Source organism: Topomyia yanbarensis, chromosome 2, assembly GCF_030247195.1.
Source record: "Topomyia yanbarensis strain Yona2022 chromosome 2, ASM3024719v1, whole genome shotgun sequence".
Taxonomy (NCBI): domain Eukaryota; kingdom Metazoa; phylum Arthropoda; class Insecta; order Diptera; family Culicidae; genus Topomyia; species Topomyia yanbarensis.
The window spans coordinates 297,723,790-297,729,789 of NC_080671.1; the positions used below are offsets into that span (position 1 = coordinate 297,723,790).

Sequence of the window (6,000 nt, forward strand, 5' to 3'; positions counted from 1 at the left end):
AAATGAATTATAATTTCGACTTTATGAGAAAATGTGCAGGGGTGATTTTTTAATGAAGTTTTTGTTCATTTGTTTACAACTTTTTTTGAGACATGATTTCATGCAGTCAATGGGTTTCGAGCTACAATTTACATGTAGTAAAAATACTTAGGCCTTTTTTAAAAGCTAGCGTCACGGAAACATGTCTAGACCGGTCAAATGTACGTCATGTTATATATTTCCAATAAATGCATTAACAACATTCATCCAAATCGAAAAGGGTCATGCCTATTTTTGACATTAAAAATGTCTTACTCCACTATCTGGGGCTAGGTGTCATTCTAAAATCTAAACTATCTCCCATGTAACGAAACTATGTAAGGTTTGCGCGCTTATAACTCCGATATTACTAGATGGATTTTAATCATTCATACACCAACCGATTCAGAAACACCTAACTTAAATATTGGTAATAATTTAATATCTCCCCAATAAAAGTAGACTTTTGGAAATTGGTAAAATTAAAAAGTTCACAAAAAACGGGAAAAATACCATTCGCGAGGCAGATTTCTCAGACACAGCCGTCAAAAGAGGGCAGCTTAGTTGCTCAATGAAACACGAAAAGTCATAAATAGAAGCAACGCATATCCGTTTAAATCAGTTGTTGCTCTTATCCCACACGAGCAACGTCGTCTCCGGGCGATGCAATAAGCGCTATCGATTTTCGGTAACGTTGGCATTTGCACACACTCGCACCTAAGTGACTAAACCATATACGGTTAGTTTATAAATAGAGGTGACGCGTACCCGTTTGAATCAGTTTTTGTTCTTATGTCGAACGGGTAAGATCATGGCTGCAGCGTCTGGGCACTACAATAAGCGGTAGACGCTATGCATTTTCGGCAGCGGTGGCCGTGTGCGGATTTGTCGGGTACCAGCATGGTGTCACAGAATGATTTGCAAAGTGGGTGGGCGGGGTGGTTTGGATTTAATTCAATACGGTGTGTGCTGCTTAAGAGTGTTGCGTTTGAAAAAAATATATTTATTTTTATGCATGCGTGTGCGTTGTAACTTGTTAATCCATGTTTACGGCGCTTTGTAGCTGCGTAGGGTAAAGAGCCTATTGGTTTTCATGTTTCATATTTCGGTTATATGTTTTTTTATCAGTAAGGCATCTGACAACGTGCTTCTGTAGTTATTGCACTGTTCAGCAGCGTAGTATTTTATATAGGAGAGTACACTCAGGTTTTTTACGCGGATTTTGAAATTTACGCGGTTTTCATCAACGCGTTTTTTTAAATTTACGCGGTTTTCATTAACGCGTTTTTTTAAATTTACGCGGTTTTCATTTACACGGCCTGTATCCCCTGCGTGAAAAATCTGAGTGTAATTGCATCGGAAACAATCACATTCCCAGCAGAACTTTTTGTTTTCTAATTTCAAACACTTTTGTTTCGTACTGCACACAACGGAAAATTTTAAAACAGAACTTACCGTCCCAGCAGCAGTTGAAGCGGGTGTTCTTTTTCGATTCAAATTCAAGCCATGTCTTAAGCGTTACTGGACTTAAAATTGTTTTCCCAGTTTAACCAGTCAGAATATCTGTCCTACCCTATGTATTTAAAACACAGTTCTAATTGCGTTTTAAGGTATACAACAAATACGGTTGGGTATACTAATTTAAATTTTAAAATAAATCTGTTTTAAATTATGAAACAAACCGCTGTACTGAAGATATAATTATGTCAGTCCTATTACCACATAAAACACCTATATAACATAAAACGCTGCAGAATTGGTTTAATAATACAATGTTTACACTACAGAGTTATAACACGTTTTAATAATTAGCAACAAGAAAGATAGCATAAAAACCCGTTTTAACTGGTAGTGCGAACGTTGCATAACAATGTAATTTATCAAATAATTTCATTTTTCCACCACTAATCGATCAAGAAATACTTACACTTAAGATTGTTTACTTAAGTTCATTAGTACATTATTGAAAATTTAAATGGAAAATGAAATCTCATATTTTATGGAGAATCTGTATATTTCCGTTGGCGGGCGTGGGTTTCCTCATCACAGCTCTCAATATGGAACTTTTCTTTTGAATATATTTTCTGGACAGACCAGCCTATTTTTACTAGATGGATCAGCCAAATAATGCCAATCACCTAGTGAGATACTTGATTAATTAATAGATTACCGTTAAAAGACCTTCAATAAATTATGTTTTAATGGGGAGGGTATATAGCAAATTGTAACATATGAAAACAGGCGAGTGAACAAGAACGTGTGTCGATATGTGTGATAGATAAAAAAGCTATATTTTTAATGTCACCGTGGTCGTGTCCTGTACACAACCCTTTAATTTTTTGATATTTCTCTCAAATTTCCCCTGGAATTAGTCAAATGACTATTGTGTTTTGTCTTCGTCGTCTTGAAAAGCAAAGGATACGATCCAAGCGCATTTTATATTATATTATTATAATTATCAAATCGACAATTGAAAAATCACCAGCAAAGTTGAAGCTCATACAATTCTACACGAGTTTCTCGCTTGCTAGGATTCGATATTTTGCTTATAAAAAGTTACGATGCAAGTTTTTTTTTAAATTATGTGCGCATGGCAAAACACTAACGTATATATATATATATATATATATATATATATATATATATATATATATATATATATATATATATATATATATATATATATATATATATATATATATATATATATATATATATATATATATATATACATATATATATATATATATATATATATATATATATATATATATATATATATATATATATATATATATATATATATATATATATATATATATATATATATATATATATATATATATATATATATATATATATATATATATATATATATATATATATATATATATATATATATATATATATATATATATATATATATATAGAAGAAGAGAAAAGGTAAGTAGAGAACAAGAGCGGCTTTGCTGAATCGCTACAATTTCGTTAGCAAAACTTTGGCGTCAGTTGCTATGGCCCTGGGAGCTAATAACTGTCGCCATGAACAGAAATATTAGCAACAAGTCGCTTCGCGCCAATGTAAACAAGTTTTGCACGACTATTAGCATCGAAACAAGGATTTAACTTACTGTTTGTAGTCCATGAGTGCTGCAACTGCAGAAACAAAATATTTCGCTGCGACATATATTTGTCCTGTTTTTAAATGCTAACTTTTTTCCATTGCTCGGAAAATTCTACTAAAGACTCATGAAGAATAGATACTTTCCTTATGCGCAAATAAATATGGTCATCATTTTTTGACATTATCATATCTTTTAGATTTAGCTTTTAGACAGGACCTCTAATTCATTGCTGTTGAATAGGAACAGTAATAGGGTGGCCTGGTTTATAATGAGGTTTTCGATTGATTGACACCGGTGTAGTGGAGTGCACTGAATCTGCACCGTTTTTGCACTTTCTAGCAGAGGTGCAGAAAACTGGGTATGTTCCATTGACACTTCTGCTAGAAAGTGAAACCAGTGCAATCCACTTCACCGGTGTCAATCAATCGAAAATCGTATAAGATTAAAAGAATCGAGTTTTTTTATTGGTTACATCAATAGTTATACTATTTAAGAATAACTCTCAACAAAAAGAGGATATAGAGCGGAACGCACAGGAGCACCCAGCAGGTATCCGAGCGCACGAACGAACGTGGCCGTAGGGGAAGCTCACTCGTTCCTTCAGTTTTTTCGCGTTTTTCTGTATATCACTTTTAACCGTTATGTGTCCGACTCATCAACTTTTGGACTTGGTAAAAATGAATTGGGTTACTTCATTCGGTTCCCGAGAATCCGGATTTTTGGAAGCAGGTTCCAGTGCTGGAATACTATTTGTGAATTTCAAAGGAATACTAGCAATATGGGTATCAAAATTCTTGGAATTGCATCAGTAGGCTGTATCTCGTGGGTTTGGAACCATTTGGTGATTTTACCACGGAACTGACATTCCGGAGCAGGTTCCTGTGGGGCCGTGAGTGGCCATTCCATTCCAATCCCCTTTTTTTTAAATTGCCATAGGGTCCCCTAACAATAAATACCAGACTTGCAAAACAATTTGAAGAGTTACTCATATTGGTAGGACATTATTAAAATTTACAAATCATATACTAGTACTGGACAATTACTCCGGAAAATTCGGATTACCAGAAACCAGATCCATTCATCTTTTTCAATTATACAGAATCAAAAAGTGGTCGAGTTCCTGAATCCAAAACATCTAAAAGTGACCAAATCGGTTAAAGGAAGCTATAGTTATGAGAATTTCAATTTCCAATATAGATGATGATGCTCTTGGCCTGTTAAAGGTGTATTTTTTGGTGGACACATAACGGTTAAGATTCTTTGGAATTGGATAGTAAGATAACAAAGGAGCTATCAACCGTTTATACCATAACAGTGTTCGACCTCTTTAGCATCGAATCATCTTCTACATGAACCTACAATCGTAGTGAAAATCCGATTTCTATTATTTTATATGACACCTTAAAGTCAAAATTCAAATTATTTTCTCGAAAACTTCGCATAAAAGTTACGATTTCACGAATTTTATCACCTATTTTTAGGTTCATATAGAAAATATACTTATATATCTTGAAAACTTTTTCGGTGTCGTTGTTTTGAGCTAGAATAGCGAATTAAAATTTTCCCGCCTATTAGGTACTAAATCGAAGAGTTGCTTCATTTAATGATCCATAAGTCCTATATTTTGTTATTTTTGACGATATCAAAATTTTTGAATTATTTTAAATAAAAATTGCGAAAACAACTTCTTTTCTGCCACCTAAAGCTTCCCCTCCTCCTAAAACTACCCTCGCAAAACACCTTTGTTAGATGTGATTGGGATATTTAAATTTTCCAGCACACTTTCTTTGCTTCATTATATTATTACATAAACCGTATATGATACATACTAACAATTAGCACTCGAAAGTCAGATAATATTTAACATTTTTTAAACTGATCCGCTTACTCACCCTTAATTGTTACTAGCTTTGCTATTACTATTAGCTTATGCTTACTCGTCTATTTCCGCATGTACGCTAGAACGAGGAGAGTATTACTTTTCAAGCAAACAAAAACGCACTCGGTTCATAAAAGCCTCAACGTATTTGACTGCTGGTAAACGACAATAGTTGACATTTTTTTCAATTCTGCCAGGTGAAATTCAATAGGATCGTTGCACGAGGTAACCAAATACGACCACCTCATCTCAGTACTATTAGAAACCGCATGAACTGATTATACAATCACAGCACTCACTTATTCACTGATGTAGCCTAGCATTATAAATATATCTACATATACCATATTTCTAATCTATTGTCACCTCTTCCACTTCACCTTTCTATTGTGCTGTTTTATGCTCTGAACTGCATCGACGGTAGTTACATTTTTTCTCACATAAACACATGCGTTTAAAGGCAGCCGTGGTTATTGGCGATTACTGATTACTGCAATATACCGCTGTGATAATACTTAGACATCGACGGTTATCCGGTAGAAATCCAATATAGATGATGATGCTCTTCAAAACAACAACTTGACGCAGTTAAGACTAGGAGTGTAATGGAGCATCTGCTTCTGTGCTCTAGTAACGACTGACTGGATGCTCTGGATGAAAAGCACTACCAACCGGCTTGACTGGAAAAACTCTGCTCCAGTGATGATTTGAACTCTACGATATGTCTAGCGCGAAACAGAAGAGATTTTACTATGGATGTATTTTGTATATAATATATAACATCTAGTATAAAGCGTGCCACGAGAGGACTCGAATCGATTCAAATATGAAGGGATGAAGTTGCACCCGTATCGCTGAATGGTTCATCCGGCACTGATGAATGATGCAGATGTGAGAATGGCAGATATAGTGAAAATTTGCGGTTAGCCTCTGTTCGTTTGGTCCACGAGAAGAAAAGCCGCTCTTCAAAATTTCCCA

General features: G+C 34.6%; 1 protein-coding gene across 12 annotated transcripts in view; it reads right to left on the reverse strand.

The window, feature by feature from the left end:
* Positions 1 to 5,885, reverse strand: part of LOC131683320 (PDF receptor) — a 688,155-nt gene extending 682,270 nt beyond the window's left edge. For 9 of the 12 annotated variants that reach the window (XM_058965194.1, XM_058965191.1, XM_058965193.1 and 6 more), the window contains exon 1: positions 5,036 to 5,885. The gene's annotated coding sequence lies outside the window, so the exon portion shown is untranslated. Of the gene's footprint in view, positions 1 to 4,972 lie in introns of all 12 variants that reach the window. The other 3 variants (XM_058965190.1, XM_058965183.1, XM_058965182.1) reach the window with 2 other exon arrangements.
* Positions 5,886 to 6,000: the final 115 nt, after the last annotated feature.